Consider the following 25,308-nt stretch of genomic DNA (forward strand, 5'->3'; position numbering starts at 1 on the left):
TTGAGACAGAACTGAAACTGATTCTGCTAGACAGGCTGACCAGTCAGTTCTTGAAGTCTGCCATTCTCTTCCCCTTCCCCAGGGCTGGGGTTAGAAGCATGTGCTTCTGTGCCTGGCTTTTAGGTGGGGTCTTGGGATCTGAACTCAGATCCTAATGCTTGTGTGGTGATCATCTCACCAACTGAGCCATTTTCGCATACCACATATAACATGTGGGAAGTCATGAGACAGCTAGTGGCAGACTTGTTTGCATTCAATGTTGATTCCTTTATGGATTAGAAGCTTTGTTGTTGTCTATGACAAAACAGAAACCATATGTTTTGTGTGGCTTTATCTGCCCTTCTTTCTCTTCAGGGTATTGTGTAAACTGCGTGCTAATTCTTAACTAGCCACCTTTGTGCCATTGCCTACTGGAGCTATGTACTGTTCACATTTAGAATTTTCTGTAATACACATTTGCAAATTTTATAATACAATTTATAAAATATTAGTACAAACCTTAGAAATACTCTGATTAAATTATCCCAAGGCATTGCAGCTCCCCCAAAGAGGTAAATAAATGGATCCAAGCTGGCAACATAGTAAATGATATTTGAAGCCTTTAAAATAATCATATGTAGATGACAGACTCTTCGCTGTACTATCAAATGTGAGAGAAGTTAAAAGGTGACCATCAAAGGGATGTGTTTACTTGCTCTGTTCTTTCTGATGTTTTAATCAATAACTGGGTAAAGCCATTTGTTTCAGATTTTTAAAATGATAAAACTTGGAAAAGGTATCGGTAGATTTGACTGCAGAAGGAACTTCCACAAAATTCAAGAAGGTAGCAAAAAGGATTAAACTGCATCAACAAACTCAGCACAATGTGTTTAGATTGCTTTGGATAAGAGACAAAAATCAATTGCATGAATTTAGAATGTAATGAGCCTGGCTGTTAGAAATTCATGTGGAAAAGAGTTGACATTTCCAGCTGGCTGTGAACACAATACAAATCAACTCTATGACACACCTGCACGGAAAGGCCAATGCTGCAGTAAGCTGCGCTGTTTGGGCAACTGTGGGCTGATCACTTATATTGTGCACCTGAGTAAGGATTGGCCAGAATAGCCAAACATTTTGGAGCTATGCCATTTAAAACATACGTTCAGGGCAGGGAGTCATTACTTAAATGATCCGAAAAGGAGTGAATTTAGGTTGGGCTTTGAGGACAAGCTTGAGACTAATAGCCAAAGATGCTTTGGATACTTGGTTCATGCTTATCATGAGTGGATATTGTTTAACATCTTAAAGTCCAGCTGGATTCAATACCCTTTAGTGTGATATGTGAGCTCCCATTGCTCTAGGCTCCTGACTGAGGGTTTTTCACAATTATGTAACACAAATGTTTGCTTTGTGTGGCAGGTTGAAGAAGTGACTTCTAAAGTGTTTTATGATGTTAAACTTGCTGAGAAGTAGATAATACTAGACTTACGTAGGACAAGGATGCAATGAGGTGAATAGGTGTAAAATGTATCTGGAATTTCTAAGCAGAGACCTCCAGTGAAATCCTGAAAGAACTCCCACTGCCTCTTTCTACTCCAATTAAATACTGTTCTGACTTACTAGACAGTGAGGAATCCAGTCCAAAAAATCAAGGGGAGTGTAAGCTTTAGCTCAGCCTCTGTCTGGAAGCTGCTGCCTTTTCAGAAGCTATGTTGAGATGAAGTGCTGTTCCGCTCAGCACCCACTCTGGCGCAAGTGTGTAGACTCCGTGATTAGGGAGGTGCCAGTCCTGATATTCCAAATTACCTGTGAAGGGATGCTCAGCGTGCTGCTCTGCACCATGTTGGCTCCCGCAATTCCACATTACCAACAATGATAACTGCATTTTATAATCAAGTTCTTAAGGATTTTCTACTTGCTCTTGAACATTTTATAGGTAGAGGGAAACTTTAGAATGTTTTGCAATTGTCTCCCCAAAGTGCAAGGCATGTAAGATTTCACCCACCCTTTGAGCCGAACGTTACCCAACCACATAGTTGTTTGTTGCTTGGAGACATGTGACCTGGGCCAGAGATGAAGGCAGTTGGTGATTCACAGTGCTAGACATAGACAGAGCCAGCCTTATCGGGATCCTTATCCCCTATCCTTAGAGGTGACATGAGGAAACCAGGTGACACTTATCTAGACATATTATGGTCATGTTACTGGACATAGACCTTGTGCTTGAAAACCCAAATATTTCATTCAAGGAACAATACAACCCTTTGCTCTTGAAGAAGACAGTCTCTGTCTTTTCATATCATTGTGCCAAAGACTCATTCTTACAAGAAGTTCTCAGAAGCAGAAAACTGATACTGCCATAAGGATTATAACTGCAGATCTGTCTCCCAATGTGCAGTTTCAGACACAGAAAATATTTATTCTATTGAGCATCTGTGATAACAGTGACTAGTGACAAAGACAGCCAGGAAGCACCGGATCAAACCATATCTATTTTAGCATCACAGGGTTAGCATTGTTACCAATTTCTAGGAAGAATTTTGAGCTTATATACAAGCAGAAACATACTAAATGTTACTCGAGTTATTGTCTATCTTTTAGGTTTCAGTTCTCCTTTCATATGCACATACTCTAACAGACACATCGTATCGTATCATGGGTCTTAAGGTGTCATCCATGTTGCTTCTTATCAGTTTCAAGTCTCAAATGTTCCTGCGATTACAGGTAGCAGATTCAAAAGGATGAATCCTGAGTGACAAGTGCCATCAAGATTTCCATGTCAAGAATAGTGATAATGACATAAATTCCTGTGGATCCTAACTTTACTGAGGGAGATAACTGCAAAAAACATGCGTATGTGTGTATGTATGTGTTTGTATGTAATCTGTCTTTAGATATTTATGGTTATGACATGCAAATCAACTGATTGATAATTGATTCAGAACTCTATTTTGCAGGTTTATTTTGAGCATAGGTGCATAGATCAAGTGTACATTTAAAATATAAAGCGAGTTATTTTCATGCATGTGTACCTGAGCAACTAGAGAACTACCAGTATAAGCGGGGTCCCTTCACCAATTTTTAGCCAGCTGCATATTTCAAAAGCACATGGAATGTTAAGGCTTCATGCAAATGATGGGGCTTTTATATATTATTTTTGGGAAAAAAAACCTTTCCACATTGCCAGTCCATGTATGTGTGCATTCCTCTCTATGAATATTGCACAAAGGACATTGTTACAGTGGAGTAATGAAAGCATTGAAAGTGGGAAAAGAGGGGTTAGAGAGATGGCTCAGCAGTTAAGAGCACTGGCTGCTCTTCCAAAGGTTCTGAGTTTATATTCCCATCAAACATGTGATGACTTACAACCATCTGTAATGAGATCTGTTGCCTTCTTCTGGCCTGCAGGCATGCATGCAGGCAGAACATTGTAAACAGAATAAATAAATAAATCTTAAAAAAATGTTTCAAGAAATCAAAAAGTAGAACCAAGCTGCCTGTCTAACAACATACAAACTAAGTGTAAAGTAGACATAACGTAGGATATTCAGGTATAAAAATAAAAGTGGGAAAAGATTGTATAATGATTGCAACAAGTCATGATGCCTTCTTAGACGATAATAGTGTGTAGCCATTGTTAAGTTTATAATTAGCACAGTAGTCACCCACATAAGTCACCCTGACATAGGTGATGTTTTCATTTCATTTCTGGATACTTAAAAGAAAAAAATTGCCTTTATTTTCTCTTAGGACTTACTTACTAAGAAAAAAAATCACTGATCACTTTGTACAAATTGCAATCAGTCTTGTTGTACAAAGTCAGCCCTTCATTTTGCAATCAGGGATCAGGCTGGAATGTTGATTGGCATCACCCCTTCTATTTGAAGAACGCAGATGGCTTTAACTGGAGATTTCCAGGCTATGAATGCTCCTTCGTTATCGGCATTTCTATACAAGGTTCCCTGGCTCCTAAGTCTAGAATCCTAATAGAGGAAGAAACAATACCACTACATAAGAGCCTTGTGTGGACTCTGTCATGATGGTTGCTTTTATGCCCAGATGAAGGGAATAATTGCTGGATATATTTTATGATGTGGTTCCACTCCATAGAAGGAACGATAAGCAAAAGTTATATGTGAACTATTATTGCAATAGTTCCTTGTAGATTTCACACATTTTAATATAAATTAAGGAGAAAAATAAACTCCCAGTTTTACCAATAAGCTGAATGCATGGGAAGAAGCTTTTTAAAGTAATTGTTTTATTTATATTTTCTTTACCCATTTTATTATAAAAAGCTTTCAGAGTAACAAAATGTAGAAGTGCAAATACCTACATACCTATTAAGTAATTTCCATAATTAACGGCATATATTTGCTTGTTAATATAGCCACCCATCCACTGTCCCATTGTTTATTTGTACATCTATCTAAATTTCTTGCTGTTGGTTATATACCACTAACAAGTAGCAAACTCTATTCATAAAGCTGACTGCAATACTTAGGTACTTCTGAATAGTTGAGCATAGTTATTATGCTCAAATATTCGATATTTGTGTGCAGTTTTTAAAGTAAACCATTTATATAATAGACTGCATAAAATTGAAGATATTATTTAATGGAGTTAGCAACCACATATGTCTCTGAAACACAAATATTCACATTCCACTGAAATTTCTTTTCATAACCAATGTCTACATAGCTCCCTTCACTTGCAAACTCTGGTTTGATTTTTTTTTTCATGCTAGGAATTAGTTTTGCTTGAGAGCACCTTTAAAAATAGAATCTGATCTGATCTGTTTTTTACTGAAATACTTCCTTCTTTCAGCATAATGTTCTGAAACTAATATATGGGGTGTGTAGAAGTAGCTATTTCTTCTTATGTGTAAATGGTAGCCTATCTTATATGAGCCACCAGCTGACTAGTGTATTATTCTGTTGATGGAAAAATGGGAGACTTCAAAATCTGTATATCCTGAATCAAACATCTTGAATCATTTTGTACAGACTTTCTGGGTCTGGATACATTTTCATTTCTCTGGAGTAAATGGTCCAATTTTTGTTTTATCCTGGGGTGCCACTATGAGTAGATGTGATACACTATGCTCTGCTGATAATGGGGAGTTTCAGGACACTACACCCTACAAGTCAAGAGAACAAACCTATGTGGTATCATTTACTATGTTGCTCAGTAGAGTGGGTGAATTAAATGTGCTTTTGATTTAGGTTTATTTTCAATGCATGATAAGATTATCAGGATTTAAATGCATTGAGAGTTGAGCATCTATAGTCATGTGTTTATTTTAATAATCAAAACAAAGAAACTTCAGATCCTGATGGGAAAATATGAACCTATTCAATGTCAACTCATGCAAAAGTAACAAAAATTGTAGCAGAACTAACATTTATTCATGACAAAAAACTCCCATAAAATTTTGAATTTAAGAAAATTTCTTATTAAAATCTGTAGATGAATTAATACCGGTGTCAGATTTAATGCCTTATATTTAACTTTGTACATAATAAAAGAATGTGTGTCTTTAGCAACACTATTCTGCCTCAACCCAAGTGGGTATTTACAGTGCAGTACTGCCAGGAAAAAGAAATGAGGCCATCCTGACAGCAAATGAAAAAAATAAACCAATAACTGTTCAAGATACACCATGTAATAAATTGCATAGAAAGGACAAGAACCCACCTGAGGCTGACAATGAGTTTTATTCTTTTGTAGGATACCATGTTGTTTTCCATCTCATATATTTCCCATAAAATTAGAAGTTTCAGAGGTGTCATTCACGATGCTACAAAAGCCCACTAAAGTTATAGAACACCTCTAATAAAATCTGGACATGTATACTGGAAACTACAAAATTGTTGAGAGAAAATCAATGAGATCTAAACTAATGCAGAGATATACTATGATAATGGTTTGGAAAAATCAATAGCATTAGAATGTCAGTATCCCAAAAATTAATGTGTACATCTACACAACCTTTTTTATTTAAATTTTTTCCTATCATATATTTTGATCATAATTTTATACTCCCACAGTTCCTCTCAATGCCTCCTCTTCTCACTATAACCCAACTTCATGGTAATTACATACTCTTAATCCCCCAAATAACAGCTTTGGGTCATAAAGAACCTTTAGTACACAGGTAACATTAGGGAAACCAGGAATGTTAAACACACAGCGTTGTCTTTCCAGAGAAAAAGATGTACCACATATTTTTTACACCCAGAAACTGGGACTGGAGGTGGCTAATAGCCCAGTGGTGTGCATTGCCTGCACACAAGTCCATACCAAGTTTCCACAAGCAGGACCAGAAATGGTTGATAATATAGGTCACCTTTGCATTATCTATATGGCTAGAAGATCCCCAACCTCTCATAACCAGGACAGGATGAACTCAACACTACCTCTACAACTGAGACCACATTGCATCCTTCCCTAGACCCTTAAGATAACACGTTTATCTCATCTAAATGGAAGAAGTGACAAGTACTTTGAGAAGACTTCTGATATAATTATGCCTCCTTATGCATAGAGGATTGTGTTATGCCAGGAAACTTATCCCCCCAAATTTTCCTGTGCTTAAACATACTTACAACAAACTGCCTGGGGTCAGATTCCAGGCGTTTTAATCAACGTTGGCTAACTAGTTTCTGTTGATCTGGATTTCCTTCTTGCTTTATACATAAACCCCAACAAACAGCAGCAGCAGCAGCAGCAGCAGCAGCAACAGCAGCAGCAGCAGCCAGAGCCGCAACAACAACAACAAAGCCTAATGAAAATCAGAACAAACAAACAAATACCAAAACAAAACAACACATGTAAAACCAAAACAGAATCTGTTCTGTGCTAGTCAAATATGCCTGAGCATGCTTCCAGATAAATACTAATATTTTATTATTTATATAAGAATTTCATACAATCTATTTTATTGTACTTACTCCTTCCCTTCTAGCTCCATCTGCCGTCACCCATCCTACCAATCCAACTTTATGTTCTACCTGCTTTGTCTGTTTGTATTTAAAAGTGGTTTTTTAAAATTTTTACAAACCAACCACAGTTCCCTTTTCCTTCCTCTTCTCCCATTCTTCTCCTACACCTTCTCCTTGCCCAACCTCTCATTCATTCCTCAGAAAGGGGAAGGGAAGGCCTCCCATGGGGAGTCTGCAAAGACTGACATATCAAATTGAGACAGGACCAAATCCCATCCACTGTATCACAGCTTAGCAAGGTATCCTTCTACAGAAAATGGGCCCCCAAAAGTCAGTTCATGAACTAGTGATAATCAAACTGATGACCACCCAAAGGGTCACCACAAACCTTCATCCAGTAACTGATGGAAGCAGATTCAGAGATCCACAGCTAAGCACTGAGCCAAGCTCTGGGAGGTCCAAAGAGAAGTAAGAGGGATTATACGAGCAAATGGGTCAAGATCATGATGGGGAAATGCTCAGAAACAGCTTAGTGGAAACTGACTAACTCTGGAATGATAGCTGGGGAACCTGTACAGGACCAAACTAAGCTGTCTGAATGTCAGTGACATTTTTGTGGCTTGGGCAGTGTGTGGGGCTACTGGCAGCGAGTCCATTTTTTAAATATATTGATCTGATCTGAATTTGTGTTTCCTGAGTACTCTTGGGTTTGAAACAACATTTATTTTTTTAAGAAAGCATCTTGAGAACTAACATGCTACTTGATAGTAAGAATGTCTCAGTACTTGGTATGCATTTGGCTAAAACATACAGACATAAATTCTTGTAACACAATAGATTCAAAAGTTTATTGAAACTTATAGCTACATTTTGAGAAAAGTACTGGAAGGTATAATTTGAGGGTGGTATGAAGTTACCCAACTGTAGATATATCATTGTTTTAAGCATACAATTTTAACACAAAAATATTCTTGAAGAAAACGGAGAATTTATTCTATGTCCTAATTGCTGTAAGTTCATAGTACCTCCTCACCCAGAAAACCACCACCACCACCACAAACAACAACAACAACAACAACAACAACAAGTACCCTGCCTCTCAATTTAACAAGGAACTTATTGGCCATTGAAAAATGAGCAAAGGATTGAAATGGACACTTCACTTTAATAAATATGTGGAAGGAAATAAACACATGAAAGATGCTTCATATATTTAATCAAGAAGTATATATTTAAAGCACAAGATAATTATGTTTCTTTCATCTTAAAATAGATATTTCATAAAGTAATTGTCACCTTTATGCATCCTAGTTGGATTTACAGTATGGAACAGCACCTGAGTGAAGAAAATTTGCAGTTTCCTAAAATATTCATAAAATACTTAGCTTGTTACTCATCAAACCCAAGTCTGATCATAAAGGGAGAGAAGGAGAGTTAGAACTCATGTCCACATAATATCACTGGCATCAAAGATATTTGTCGTATTACTCTTAATTGTTTCAAGATAAAGCAGTCCAAATATCTATTAATAAATGGATCAACATGTGCTACTTTCTTATAGGTTATTATAGTATATAATTAATTGGCAATCTTGTATTTATTGTTTTAAGTAGAAGAAATCAGACAAAAGTTTACATAGTATGTGATGATTTTAACTATAAAATTGTATTAAAGAAGATAAAATTAATAGGGCTCATAAAAGTTCAGAGTTTCTGTAGGATCAGGAACTAGCATGAACACTGACTATAACTACCCATGGAACCCTTCCATCATGTTGGTTCTTGCAATGAGATATTTGTTAAAGTTTTGGAAATTTTCATCTCACAGTAGAAAATTGATAAAAAAAAATGAGCCAACTTTGTAATGGAACAACTGGAGGCAAATGTGGCCCTAGCAGAATGTGTATGATTTTCAAACCATGGAGTCTACTGAATATTTTGCCCTTGTAGGTGAAGGGGCAGATGGAACTCTCCAGTTGCTTTGTTTCTTTCATTCTTTCCTATGCTCTTTAAAGCTTCTCTTCCTTGTTATCCACTGAATGGTAGGTAGTTGTCCATATGTTCCTGGAGATGCTTGTAAGTAGTTATACTAGAAATGATTGGCTCTTCTAACAATTGGAATATACATTTTGACTGGAGTTTAGACATGCAGACAGAAGACATGGTTACAATCTCTCTTATAGTAATAAGACTTTCCTTATAAAGTAGTGTGACCAAGCCAGGGGACTTTAGGAGCTCTGCCTTTGCCAACTGCTAGAACTTTATTTTTTCTAAGAATTAGATAAAAAAGAGTGAAATATTCCAAAGCATCAGTGTGGTTATATTTATTTAGAAAGTTGATCCCTATGTTCAAGGAATGGCACAGAAAATACTGAAGGATTCCTAAGTCTTATCTGAGTATTGTGTTTGGCTTGGAGATGGATCAAGGTCATAGAAGGTAGAAAACAAAACAAAACAAAAAAAAGCAAAGCACTGTCAGTAAGAGAAAAATAACCTGGGATCTCTAAATTGTTCAGTTTTCAACAACAAAATAACAAGTATACAAAGAAAAAATAAACCACAATTCATCCAAAGGAACAGATTAAATCAATAAAATATTTCCCTGAGAAAAGCTTGTTTACTAGAAAAGCACTTCCAAATAATTGACTGTGAGATGCTCAAATAACTGAGGGAAGACTTAAAGACATTCAAGAAAATAATGTGCTGAACAAAACTGAAAACAACTACTAAGAAAGAGCCCAAGAGGACATTCTTGAGATGAAAATTACGATAAGTGAACTAACAGATTCAGCAGATGGACACACAGACAGGCCTAAGAGGGTAGAAAAGTTAGTGCCAAACCCAAGGCATTGGAAATTATTGGGTCTGAGGAAAAGAAAGAAAAAAAGGTTGAAGAAAAATGAGTAGAAATCACAGGATGGTTATAAAAGCCAAAGTAACCCAGTGTGAGTTAAATACTAGAGAGTAGAGATAGTATTTGAAAAAATATTGCCTTGTTAAAGATTTGATGAAAGGCATAAACATAAATATTTATTAAGTCCAAGAAATCATATAGGATAAGCTTAGTCAGTCAGATGATATTCAAACTGTTGGAATCCAAAAATTGCTGATTTGTTTCTGTAAAAAACGATATCTTAAGATGTGACCAATACTTAGCATCAGAAACTTTTCAGGCTATAAGGCAATGAACTGTCCATTCAAGCTAGTTACAATAAGGAAAATAAATAAATAAACCAGGCACAAACAAAGCAGTCAGTCATAAATTCTATATCTAATAAAATCCTTCCTTCAAAAGTGAGAGAGAAATTAAATTCCTAGATAATAATAAAAGCTGAGGTAGGATCTAGAACCTAAAAAGACCTGGGGGTGTAAACTGAAAGATATTGCACTATGATTCAAAGAGATACAAGGAAATAAAGTCTCAGAAAAGATAAGAATGACCGTAGTGTTTAAAGCTAGGTTTACTGTAATATTTATACTGTAATGTTTACAAAGCCATTTTTTTCTATTTATCTAAAAATTGGTATACTGAAAAATTAGCTCCATAGTAAGTATTATTGTAATATTGGCTTATAAATGTACATTTTTACTAGTGAAGAGATTAATAGTATATAAAAATAATGATTAATTTACAGTGGATTCATTATGAATAAAGCTGTAATTTTCTGACATTTGCTATTGAAATGATTGAGGACAGGGCTCATCAAGAAGAGCTGGCATTAAGTTAAGAAGAGTAACATTCAGATCATTGCAACTTTTGCATGTTAACTATAACCCTTATGGTAACCACGAAGAAAAGTGTTGTAGAATATATATAAAATGAATTAAAATAGAATCCCAACATTTCACTAAAAAATTAGCCAACTACAAAAGAAGGCAATAATAAAGGGAATGAGGGACAGAAGCATGTAAAATTTGCAGAAAATACATTGCCAGTACCTTAACACTACCTTAATAGTAATTACATATAAATGGACTAAATTCTCCAATCAAATGACAAGATTCTTATAATTGGTTAAAAACAAAACTGAGAAACACAAAATATGATCTAGGCCATATATGAAGGCAGGCATCTTTAACCTCAGCAATCCAGAGGCTGAGGCTAAAGAACCAGGTGCTTGAGACCATCATAGGTCACATAGCATAACTCTCAAACAAGAAACAAAACCATGATATAATAATATGATGCGGCGTTGTTTGACTCTACATGTCCTCCACAGGATTGTGTGTGGCATGCTTGGTCCCCAGCTGGTGGTGATATTTTGGGAGTTGGAAGAGGAACTTGCAGGAGACCAGGAAAGTTGGGAGCTTGGGAGGCATATTTAAAGGTTAGATCTAATTTCTATGTCCTTTCTTCCTTCCTGTTTCCTGCATATCCTGAAATAGATAGCCTCTATCACATACTCCTGTAGCCTTACTGTCCTGTTCATGGTGGGTGCTTAGTCAATAGAAATCTTTGGAATCCTGACCCCCAAAGAAATCATTTCTTTTGAAGTTGTTTATCAAAAGTATTTTATTGCACTGACACAAATCTATACCTGTGGTCTGTAAGAGATTCTCCTTAGACCCAAAGTTACAGAGTCCAAGGGTGTAGATGCAAATGAATACGACCTACAAATACTGAGCTGGCTATGCCAGTGTCAGATAACTCACGCTTAATGAAGAAAGTTTATGACAAACAGAACATTTGTTATGAATTAAAGTCTTACAACCACAAAAATGTATAGAAATCATAGATATTTAATCACCTAAAAGAAACCTGACTCACTTCAACAAGAACAAACACCAAATGTGTTATTCTAAGTGGAAAAAAAAAAACCTATCTTAGATAGACGAACACTACACGATCCCAGCCATATGAAGTAGTAAATAATAGCAATCAAAGTCAGAGACATAATCAATGGAATTGACTGAGTGTGGTACTAGAAGTAAGTAGGGAATATTTGTAAAAGGAAACAAAGTCTCAGTTTTGACACAAAAATATCTCTGCAGATGTTTGATGGTTGCAATGCATTAGTGTGGATTGTCCACTTCACAGCATCTGAAGTTTATAGAAAACAAATACATGCTCCTGCCTATGAGGGACTGCGAGTAGGTTAACCTTTAGGCATGGATAGGAGCGATTATCTGGATTGGGCTCTTTGAGCTATGAAGACATTTATTCTGGGAAGGAAACTGGGCAGAATCATTCCGTCGGCTTGGAAACTGAACAAAATAAAAAGGAATAATGTAGCTGAGCGTATTCAGTCATCCCACTCTTCTTTCCCTGGCCAAAGAGGCAATGATACCAGCTGACTCAAGGTCTTGCTGCTGCAACGTCTTCCCCACTGTGGTAGACTGTACTTGGGCACTGTTAAGTGAAATTAACCTCCTCCTGTAAAACCACCTTTTAAAGTTGTTTTTTTATCAGGGTATTTCTTCCCACAGAAATAATAAAAATAATTTAGGGAGTGATGATTTAATATAAACATGTGTGATGTTTTAAAATATGTACTTAAAATAACATATTTTGCATTGTGTATGTTTTCCACAATGACTAAGTCAAAATAGAATACAGGAGAAAAGTTGGCAGTAACAAATATGAACAACTATTTTTAAATGGAATATTGATATGTCAAAAACAGAAAAAGACTGACAACTGGAAACATTTGTTTCTTTAACATGGTACAAATTATAATATCATTATTTATTGGAATAATATAACAGAAAAGTGGATGCAGGAAAAAAAGAGTCATCCATAGAATAAACTCTTGGGTAGACAACAGTGAGTGCAATTAAATGTGTTGCAAGGTAAAGTAGGAAGCATTGACCCTAGACGTCAATGACATCTACAATATAAAAAAAATCCTTATTTAATAGCATAACCTGTGGTGGATTAATAACTAATGATTGTATAGGATTACTGGATGCCAGACATTGTTCTAAATAACATGTATAGTAAAAGATAAGAGCTATAGTCATAGATACAATACATATGAAGTTTTTTTGCTTGTTTTTTTTTTATACAACCATAGGCTCCTCTTATAAACAAGAAAACTGAGGGCATAGAGTCCTGGATTCTTCCTCAAGCATGCAGCCTGGTCCTAAATAGGTTTATTCACTGTTCTGATCAGGAAACTGAGGCTACGATAGATGTATGAATTTAGCTATAAGCATAAGAGCTTATTATTAAAAACTGATATTTTGCAAAAATGCATAGTGGAGAAAAAGTATCTTCAACAAGAGGTGCTAGGAAAACTGGATGTCAATATGTAGAAGAGTATAGATTTATATGGAGTAGGGGGCCACTTGCTTGTTCCTGGCTGCTCAGCCCTGAAATAACCTTCACACTTAAATTGTATTAATTAAACCACTGCTTGGCCCATTAGCTCTAGCTTCTTATTGGATAACTCTTACATATTAATTTAACCCATTTCTGTTAATCTGTGTATCACCACGAGGCTGTGGCTTACCAGGTAAAGTTCTGGTATCTGTCTCTGGCAGGACTACAAGGTTTCTCCTTTACTCCACTTTCTTTCTCCAAGCATTTAGTTTTGTTTTCCCTGCCTAGTTCTAATCTGCTAAGCTACTGGCTGAAACAGCTTCTTTATTATCCAATGGTATTCACAGCATATAAAGGAGAATCCCACACTACTTATATTTATCAGCCTGTAAAAAAATCAACTCAAAATATATCAGAGACCTCAAAATGCTAGAAGAAAATACGGGCAGTACCTTATTGTATTTAAGTGTAAGAAAGGGCTTTCTGAAAAGTATTTCATTTGCTCAGGACTTCACGTCAACAAGAAAAAAAAATGGACCTCTTAAAACTAAAATAACTATTACATCAGTAGAAACGTTAATGAGCAAAGAGGAAGCCTGCAGAATGGGAGAGAATCTTTTTTCCAGCTTTGTATAAACTAGAGAATTAATATTCTGAATATCTAAACAAATGACAAAGAAAATAATGACCCAATTGAGAAAAAGTGGATAATGTTTCTGAATATAGATTTTTCAAAAGAAGAAATAAAATGGGTAATAAATGCCACAAAAAATGTTCATAATGGTAAACAGTGATCAATACATAGTTTTATGTTATTTTAAAGATGTTCAACATTCTTAGCAGTTAGGGAAATAAAAATTAAAACTACTTTGAGATTTCATCTTACACCAGTCAGAATGGGTGGGAAACACTGAAGAAGAGGCAGAAAGAAGGCATAGAGAATATAAAAAGTGTTTGAGAAAGCTACAAAGGAAACAGTATTTTATGTTTACTTTAAAATACATGACATGCACACAGTTAGGCATATTTAGTGATAATGCACCCAGACAGAAAACCTGATACCAAATTTGGGAACCTCCATTCATGTTCCTGGTCAGGGGAGTCCAAGAGACTCCCCCAAACAATATAGGTTATTGTCATTGCCGTTGGTTTCCTCCAAGACCTTGATGGGAAGACACTATTGCTGAAGACATTGTGAATTTGGGCCACGAGACTTGGAGAAATAAAGCTGTAACTGATCTGGAAGTTTCCTCTCTGAAGATTGACCCTTATCATATTAGCAGGTCCTGTGCAAAGGAGAGAAAACAGTAGTCCTACTCAGATGTAAAACCTGTGAGCCACAATAATTGGACAGGCAAGATATTCACAATGGTGCAATAATGGTACTTTCACTTGACAGCACCTAATATCTATCTAATTGAATGCAGATGCAGTATTCATATAGAAAGATCCGAAAATAAGTACAATTATTAAATTAGATAATACCAAACCAAACCAAATGAGAGAAAAACTTGATATACTGACCACAAAGGCAAATGTATTTTCAGGGACTTATGCTACATATATAAGAACGACAGCAGAACATATCACAATGTGTTTATCATATCCATCTAGACTAAGAGTTTTCTCTAAAATAATACTGAATTAGGAAGATCTGTTTCTTATTAGCTCTGAGTACATCGCTGAATTTCTTGATCTCTATGTGCCTTTAATTTTTTATTTGAAAAATGGAAATAAGACTACTTCCAGCTATTTGGGGAGATTAAATTATGCATAGTCGTGCTCTGAGCATAATATAAAGATCATGTGTTAGCATTTTTTAGAAGTCTTTTGGTCATGTATTTCTAGTGGTTCTAATTCAGCAGTTGTTCCATTGATAGGATGCATTCCAGAGGATTGGCGAGTCCTCCTACAAACATGTCCTGTTTACAGTACTCAAATTTGACACTTTCCTATCTTATGATAGTTAATGGTTAAAAGCAATTTCAAAGTTTGAACTTTGATTTCTTTTTTAGTATTATGTCACGAGCCATCCCCACGTTGCTGGGTACCAGCAGAAAGCCTCGTCTCCAGGAATCCCCTTATTTGCGTTTGAGGGTGACTTGCATAGGGTAAGCTGTGATGACAATTCACAGGCTAAGTATGTGAAATGCATTTTGAGGATAAAGGATTTTCACTGTTTGATGGGTTTCTCATATTGAGAAACATGTATAATCCTAGTACCTCATTCTAGGGCACATGGGGTAACAGAGGTAAGCCAAACAGAACAGAACAAACATATTGTTTTCCAACTAGAAAGAACTTTTAAATCATTAACCTTAACTTTTCCACTCCCTTGTCATTAAAAAACATGTATGAGTTTATGGGAGAAAGTGGGAGCAGGGAGAAAAGAAAAGGAAGAAATGATGTATTTGTATTATATTCTCAAAAGAGAAAATAGACTTTTATTTTGCAATTTCACATATGTGTACTTCCAATCCTAAGAACTCTCATCTCCTGCCTCCCTACTACCCCTGTCTATTTTCCCTCCTCCCCACAAATCTCTCATCTGCATTCTCATCTAATCTTTCTGTTTTGAGACCCATCAGGATTAACAAGGGCCATTTGTGTGATTGTGTGATCCTGTGTTCTGAGCAGTCTGTTGCAGCCTTGTGGGCCCAGCAGATGGTGCAGAATTAAAGACAATGATTCCTGCTCTCCCAGAGTCTATGTACAGCTGATCATTAAGAGGCCAAGGCTAGGCCCCATGAGCCCCTTCCTCATCCTTGATGGATTGTTGACATGGCAGAACTTGTGTGTGCTCACTGTAGGCGTACTGCAGCCAATGTGAATTATTGATGACTGTAGATGTACTGAGTCTAGGGAGCGACATTTTGCAGATTTTCACCCTGTATTCTGGCTCTTACACACGTTCCACCCCCTCTTCCCCAGTGTTTTTTAAGCCTTAGAAGGGATGGTATAAGAGATTTGCTTAGGGTCAGGTGAGCTTCCCTTCATTTATTTCTCTTCATCTTTGGCAGCCACAATCTCTCATCATGGTTTACTTCATTCAAGAAGAGGCTGCTATGATTAAGGGTGGGACCTGCTTCTGTCCATGGATATATTTAAAGGTATAAAGGTATATTTAAAGGTATTGAGAAGGCAGTTCACTGGCATTGAGCACCCTGTGAGACACATGAAATGAAAGGGTTACAGTCAGTGTTGTGATTCCCACATTAACCAGCCCATACTAGATGTTTAATAAGTGTTTGGTACCATCAGAAGTGTTAGTCATGACTGGCAGAATGTCTAATAGGAAGTGTTTTCTCATTTTTGCTTGCCACTGTGGCAAAGTTGTCCTTAACTGAATGTTGGGGGCTGAGCCTACCTGGACATCAGAGATAGGGTTGTCAGTAAGAGATATTAGGCACAGAACCAATCATATTCCCAGAGAACTACATGGATTTTGATTTGGGGTGTGAAGATGCACGATAAGCTACTAAAAAGCTTTGCTGTCTTTTTTTTTTTTCCATTGAATGTTCATAGAGTAAATCTTGTCATCTGGCTGTTGACAGGAGAATATAGTTTTCCAAAGTGGAATCGTTTTCCTAGATAAATGTATCTTCTGCTCTATTCTGCTTCTGTGGAACTGACACATTTGGTGTTGGATGCCTTCCACATGAAGATTTATCATTTAATTATAACTAAGAACACTGACTAAATCCCAGCTGCTTTGAGAAATTACTTAACTGAAATGTAGGATTCTCGGTGAAAGACCCGAAGCTTACTTCTGATCCACAGACTCAGGATTTTGATTCCCTAGAAGTGACAAATGGTTCAGGCTCTACGAAAGGGACAGTCTCTAATTATGAGGTGCACAGTTCAATCTCAACTAGAGAAGAGCAGGCAGGAGCTACTCCGTGAGGTTTGTCAATGGTTTGAAAAGTGATCAAATGCAATCCTTCACTCTAGCGCCCAGCATGTGGTTCCTCGGCTTTGGTCAATCATGAATACAGCATTCTAGAAAACATGCCCTCAATGCCGTGTGACTAACTGTACCACTTAATTACTCCATTTTCAGTGAAAGGAAACACAGTCTCTTCCTTCCAGGCTTTTCATTTTTTTTTTTTTTTTTTGCTTTCATAACCTCAAAACAGAATTAAAGGGAAAGAACTTGCAGGAAGCCTGATTCATTACAGAAATTAATCCAGTATGGTTGGCAGGCTTGGGGTTTTTCTTTCACCATTTGTTGTTATGATAGATATCTTAGTTCTTGGTTCAAGCAGTCCAGGAGGGTATGTGAGAGGAATGTACTATTGTTTTACAATGCAAATATTTTGAACCATTCTTCTCAAACCCGCCTATACTTTTTTTGGGGTAACTCTTTAAAAATATTGTACTTCTCATTTTTATTAATGATGATTTAATAATTAGAGGCAATCATCTGAGCACTAGCATTTTGAAAGATTGTGAGATGATTTAAACTGTGCTAGTCAGTGTTTCATCATTATAGTGAAATCCTTAGGACAATTAACATACAAGGAATAAAGGTTTATTGTCGCAAACTATTTTGAGGCTCTTAAGAGTCAAGGGAACTCACTGCTTAGTCCTCTGGTGGAGACACTGAATGCCAGTGGCAGCAGCGATGTGGAGCAAAGCGCTTACCTCATGACCAGAAGTGATGTGGGAGTGTCATATATCAATCTGTTGATTTCATTGGTTAAGCAATAAAGAAACTGCTTGGTTGGCCCTCATAGGTTAAAACATAGGTGGGAAGAGTAAACAGAACGGAATGTTGGGAGGAAGAGGAAGTGAGCTCAGACTCCATAGCTCTCCTCTCAGGAGCAGACGCCTCAGAAGAGATTCCATGCCCCGCTCCGACCCAGGATGGACGTAAGCTAGAATCTTCCCGGTAAGACCGGTGCTCACAGATTATTAGAGATGGGTTGATCCGGACATCAGAATTAGCCAGTAAGGGCTAGAGCTAAAGGGCCTAGCAGTGTTTAAATGAATACAATTTTTGTGTTGTTATTTAGAGGCATAAGCTAGCCGGGCGACCGGGTTACTGGGGACGCAGCTCCGCTGCTCATATCACTACACAGAAGCAAGAAGAGAAAGAGTCCAGTGTCCTGCAATCAATTTAAGGGCACACCTCCAATGGAATCTCTGGGTGTTCACAGTTGTTACTCCTTAATCCAGCTGTTCCTTACTCAAAGGTGCATGAGTCTCCTACACCAAATATAGGCCTTTTCTCAAGAGTTATTTCTTCACAGAGGTCTTCCATGCATGTGCTGAACAAAAACCTTTAATTATTTCATTATTTATCTTGATTTTTTTTAGGTTTATCTTCCTAACTTCATTCTACATGTTTATGGCTTATTGTCTGTTTTTCCTCCTACAGTAATAGCGAAATTTTGTCTTACTTGATCCCTGCGATGATACCAATAATAGGAGTAGAAGATGGTACATAGAAGGGATGGATTGAGTTTCTTATAGATTGAAAAGACTAGCTAACAAATAGCAGACACTTGCTTTTGCTTGAGCTGACAGAACCCACTCCACTAAATTTCCTAAAATATGCCGCTGAAGTTATTTCTTGGCAATGTGTAAATCTCAGTGTCATGTTTTTTCTTTTTTTTAAAAGTTGCGTGAAGGAGTATGAAGCATGATGCTTTACCAAGCTTCATATCCCAATTCACCGCTGAACTGTAAAGTTGGCTCTCTGTGTCTTTCAGTTCTCTGTCCATAGACTCAACCAATCACAGACTTTAAAAATATTAGAAAACTTTGTCTGTGATGAATATGCATTTCTTATCATTATTTCCTAACTGAACAGTATGATGACTATTTATGTGATATTACTATATCACATATCATATTGTTATATCATGCTATTACAAATCATGTAGAGATGGCGCCATGGGATGACTGCAGTGCTCTTGACCAGTGTTCTTACTATGGCCAGCATAACTGCTCTGGCCACTGATCTCAGTCCCATATGAAGACAAGAATATGATATGAAGATGGTCCCAACAACTTCCTTCTCTCACTAAAACCAAGGAAATATCAGCTAATCCAAAGTTAGTGGGGCAGGGGTGGAGCGGGTAGGGGATTACTTGTTCTATATTTCTGTATTTAACTATGTTTCTTGAACTTACCAATCAGAAGCCCCTAGACATGTTTGCATGAGCAGAGTAAAGAATTTTGTGCACAGAGAAGAGAGTGTTTTGTCTGAGAATACAACATATGCTCCCCCAGAACAGCAGACAAGTTACGCATGCCATCTATGTGCGCCTTAAGTATAAGAATTACAGTCTTTGCAAAGACAAGTCACTTATGACAAAATGATGTCATGCTAGAGGCTTCCTTATATAGTTCAGGAGAGGTAAGGAGACAAAGAGAACGAAATGAAACAAGATTACTGGGTGACAATGACCTTTTGAGTCTCCACAAATGCCCCCATGCATATTGTGTTATGGTCTTTTATGTTTGAACTCCTCCACACTTAAGTAAATGAGCAGATAAAAAAAGAGATGTTCAGGCTAAGTATCAGTACTATGACAACACATCTTGCTATGTCATTTGTATCTCAGAATTCCAATGAAAACTCCAGTAAGGGCATAGACTCGGATTAAAAGAGTCAACTCCACCTCTTCTTTAACTGGCAGTCCTGCCTCCAAAGGCAAGCTGGAGTTTCTAACAACAATGGCACCAAAGAGTATCCAATCCATCTTTTTTATCCCCTTCAACACTGAGTTTCTAACTTCTAACTCCTTGTAAGAAGTATTTTTCAGTACTCGAGCAGAGGCTCTAAGAAGTGTGGCAGAGCAGACCACATGGGATCCATTTGTCAATGTCTTTGCACCAAGAGTCCTTTTCTGCCCACAGACTGAGGTTGAACGTTTTCAGCAGGAGACCTTAGTAGTGATTGCCACACACTGGTACTCACAGAACCTTCTGAAGGCAGGGCAGCACACTCAATTCGTTCTTGTCAATTGTGTCCCCACATTTTAGCTGCTGGTGTTTCTTTGAAGCAAAGAGAAAAATGACTTGCACTGTATAAATCATCCAGTCCCCTTCTACCTCATTCTTTTTAAGTCATGTGTTCAGCTGCCTTACCACTTGCCCAAATACCACCCTATTAAGTGTGACCTTGGATTGTCTGGCCTTGCTCTTTGTTACTTTCACCCAGGGTCTTACAAGAGCTTTTGCTTGACTCATAAGAGCAGCTTGGTTACTTGTTTAAATGTTGTCTTTCTTCTTCTTCGTCTTCCTCTCCTCCTCTTCCTTCTAATAATAATAATATAATCATAATAATAACTTCCTTTCTGAAGCATCTTTTCTTCTGATTTTATTTCTGACACTAAACACAGAAATGATTTACAATAAACATTTGACACCCTTTACTCTTTGGATACCTCAGTAACGCTCCTGAAATAAACTTGTTAGTCAATTGCAAACTTTCTCTCTCTCTCTCTCTCCCCCTCCCTCTCTCCCCCTCTCTCTCTCTCCCTCCTTCCCTCTCTCCCTCCCTCCCCCGCCCTCTCTCTCTCTCTCTCTCTCTCTCTCTCTGTCACACACACACACACACACACACACACACACACACACACACACACACACACCACTTCTCTTCTTTTATCTGCTTTTACTTAAGTGTGGAAGAGTTCAAACATAAAACAGTCGCCAAGTTTACCTACACAAAGACACAAGTAGGAATTGGTTAAACTTTAGGGAAATCTTTCCAAAGAGTAGCCAAGGGTTCAGGCGTCAGCAGGTAATTGTTGTACTCTGCATGAGAACAGGTTGACTAAAGCAAAACTGGGAGGTAGCTGACATCTCTTTGCCTAGGTGCATCACATACATTTTTCTTCTTTAGCCCCATGTCTTACTTTTGGTCACATGTCCCCACCACATGTCATGTATGTCTGTGTTGTAGCAATTGTTCTCATACTTAACAAATAATTTATTTTAAGATATTATAGATTTTAAATTTAGTTTCCTGGGAGGGGAGATGGCTCACTACCTGTCGTCCAGCCCTATAACTTGCTTTAGAATTTTGGGATCCATATGGTAGATGGAGAGAATTAACTCTTGCAAGTTCTTCTCTGATGTTCATATACCTGCCTGGGGGTGTATGCACAACACTTCTTCCAAATAAATGAGTGAATATAATCTAAATATTAAAAAAATTGTTTGTTTTCTAACTTGTGATTGAAAACTATAAAGAGAAGTGAGAGCTTACCCTAAGGATTCAATGGTGAGATATTAGTATTACTGGCACTCTGGAAAGAACAAACGCTTTCTATTTTATAATTCTTTTAGAGCATTATCATACCGTTCACGTTGAAAACATTAATGAAAGGAAGATCTTGGAGGTCTCATGTCTGATCTTTTGTCTGCCAGTCAATTAGTATCATGATTAAGCCTAATCAGCCTATAATTTGGATTTCTGCCTTCATCCCTCTTATAAAATAAAGTATCAGCCTGTTGATATCAGATCCCAGACCCTGAACCATACCTGCACATAGTTGTTGTCCCCTCTAAACTGTGGGATAACTAGAGATTTGCTGCTCTGTGATTCAAAGTCACCTCTTGAAAGCCACTGTCTGTTTGTGTCTTTAGAGGCTTGTTGTGTACTTTCAGTCAACAGGTCTGCAAATTCTGTGTGCTAAGTCAGAAGCTATTGGGAGCTTGGGTCAGCCTTCATGAGTCAGGTGAAAGTCTTATAAAAAATATAGAAGACTACCAACGAGATCTGTAGTAGGCAAGGCAAGGTGGAGACAACCAGTATTAATGAATTATAAACTATAAAGTTGTTATACAAAGTATAAACAGAATCGGAATAGTCAGTATAAAGTCACAGAGAAGGGTCATATGTATATCCTATTATTTGTTGTAGTTTGAATATGAAAGGAACTCACAAGCTCATGTGTTGGAAAAGTTGGCTCCAAGCCGCTGGTCCTGATTTAGGAGGTTGCAAAACTTCCAGAAACTAAGGATCACCTGGTAGAGGCAGACAACTAACAGTGGTCCTTGAGTGCATCTGTCTGATTCTGCTTCCTTTTCTCAGATCTTATGTGTTTGAATCCATGATCTCACGTAGATCAGAGTTTCCTCAAGCTCCCTTTGTAGCCAAAGCTGACCTTAAAGTATGTATGCTTTGATTTTATCTCAGAAGTCCTGGGATTACAGACATTCACCATAACTTTTGATTTGTGTAATACCAGGGATTGAATTTAGGTCCCCATGTATGCCAGGCAGCCATTATAGTGGCAGAATTACTTGCCTAGTTCCCATTTCTGCTTCTTGGGCCACCAATACCAGAACAAACCCAACCACAAGGCTTTGCTGCCTTGGACTGCCCCACTCCACCTAGCATGCTATCACTGCTATGATGATGTTATGGACCCCCATGAACCATGAAGCGTAATAAAAATTTCTTCTCCTAAGCTGCTTCTGACAGGTGTTCTGTCATAGCCACAAAAGCAATGAAAACACTATCCATCAGCTTCACTGATCTCACTGAAAAAGGTCAGTGGATACTTGTTAAATCTTTTCTTAGGAAAATTGGCATTTTTCTCTAGAATATGGTACCTAATATGTCAATATTGCCACTGGGAGTAACCCAGCAGGAATCTTACCTGTGCAAATATATGAATTTGCTTTCTGCACATCCTGTATTTGTACTTGTTAGTTCATTTACTTCATAAGCAAATCCTTATTTAAAAATAGATTATGAGCCTGGTGTTGGTAGTACATGCTTTAAATCCCAGCACTAGGAAGCCGAGGCAGACACAGACAAATCTCTAACTTTGAAGCCCGTCTGGTCTACAGAGAGAGTTCCAGGACATCCAGGGACACACAGAGAAACCAGGTCTTGAAAAGCAAAGCAAAAACAAACAAACAATGGATTGTGTGTTTGTTAAAGTGTGATGACTATAAAGAATATAAAGACAAAGAAAATCCTTTCTTTGTAATGAAGAGTCCCAATGTAGTTGAAAATTTGCATAAGCAAGCACAAATACATTCACATAAGAAGCTTTATCATGTTTTGTTTGAAGTAACATGGTACAGAACTTCAGAACAGAATGGGGTTCAAAGTATCCTGTTATGAGGCCACTTGTTCATTTGTTGGCTGCCCAGACTCCTGAAATAACCACACAAAAACTATATGATTTGCAATAGTGTTTGACCAATAGCTTAACCGTATTTCTAGCTAACTCATATCTTAAATTAATCTATCTCCATTCATCTATGTATCATCATGAGACTGTGGCTTACCAGGTAAGGTTCCTGTGTCTGTCTCCAGCAGGGCTACATGGCTTCTCATGACTCCTTCCTTCTTCTAGCATTCAGTTTATTTTACGCTCCCTAGCTCGATTTTGCCCTGCACAGGCCCAAGTCTGTTCCCTTATTAACCAATGTTATTCACGGCATACAGAGGGGAATCCCACATCAATATTAAAACCTGATAAAATATAAAAGTAAGGGGTTAGGTATGGTCATAGGAAACAATGGCTTGCAAAATTGATGTACACAACAAAATGACAAAAGTGAAATTTACCCTCCCTCCACCTTATTAGCAAACTCTTGTTTCTGCTATTTAGAACTCCCTGTCAACATGGGAGACTATCACGAGATAATATTAAAATGATTGGAAGAATTTTATTGTGCACACATTGAGCTTTGCTTTTTCATTTGAGTTCCATTGGAGCTCTGTAATACAATGAAAAGATCAGTCAATCTTTGCTCATTCTACAAATCTTAAAACCTAATAGGTTGTATACAAACGAAACAGTTTCTACTGGTAGACATATCATTGAGCCTGAAATGGCATCTCTGTACACACCGTTTATGATGTTTATATTGCTCAACAAATTGTAATCAGTTCAGAACCTGAGCTTGGAATTGTATTAATATATAGTTGTTATGTAAAATAAACTTAGAGTCATTTCCCTGAGATTATTTCAGAGAGGAACATAATAGGTTCAAAGAGATTAGAGGAGAAAGATGCATAAAGGAAAACTAAATGGTATGATCCTGAATTTACCATTACTTCTTAGGCTAAGAAGTCACTAATATTTATGATAATGGGGCCAGGATTGGTAAAGAAAATGAAAAAGACTGTCAAGCTTAATTATAAGAATTCACTTCAAGTTGTAGAAGACTGAAGTACTTCACACATTCAGTATAATTTTTGGTTGTTAATTATTAATATTTTTGTAATACAAAAGTCCGTACTTTATTCATATTTCTGAAGATTTTCTTTTCTTTATCAAGGGTCTACCCAAGACACTAGCATTGTGTAGCCATCATATCTCTTCACATGTCTCCTGATTGTGAGAGGTCTGCAAAAGTTCTTTACTTTTGAGAGTTTGAGGTATTCATCAGTTTTTTTGCAGATTGTTTCTTATTTGGTATTTGTCATAAACTTTTCTCAAGTTCATCATTTGTGTTCTTGAAGAGAAGACAACAGGTGCAAAGTGGTTTCCTTATGCCCCGTGAAGCCATGCTGGAACAGCATGGCATTTGATCCCCTATGTGGGTCTGCAACAGTTGGCTCAGGAAGGTCTTGCAGTTTTCTCCATGTTCCAGTGGATCAAGCATGCTCCTTGCCCTATTTCATTTCTTGCAAGAAATCAAAGTGAACAACCTGACTGAAAGAGAAAGAATTATAGCCCATCTCTGCATGGGCAGAATTCCTACATAAATTTAGAATGTCTCTGCTCAATTATTTAGTTGGTTTTCAAGTACTTTACAACAATGCATACACATGGACTGTACTTTTATTTTTAAGGTTATAAACCAAATGCTACTTTATTTTGTTGTTCAAATTGTTGGATCTTTGATTACTTTGGTGAAACTCTTTTGTATGACCCCCTTTCTCCAAAATAATCCTTTATTTATGGGCAAAACGAGATGCTCTAGGCTCATATCCCAAGCTTTTGGGTCTAGTTCTAGCTTCTCTCTTTTGCTGCAGTTGACTGCTTCATTTATCACAGAAGAACATCAAAAACAGGTTCATACTACAGGTGCTCTTCGATACTGCTGTCCTTTCCTGGAGCACAGCTCAGCTAACAGACAAAGGGAGTTTATTTGCTAAATATCAACAGAACTATGGGCATCTGTGTCCAGATTA

Source organism: Microtus pennsylvanicus, chromosome 9 (assembly GCF_037038515.1).
Source record: "Microtus pennsylvanicus isolate mMicPen1 chromosome 9, mMicPen1.hap1, whole genome shotgun sequence".
NCBI classification, from domain to species: domain Eukaryota; kingdom Metazoa; phylum Chordata; class Mammalia; order Rodentia; family Cricetidae; genus Microtus; species Microtus pennsylvanicus.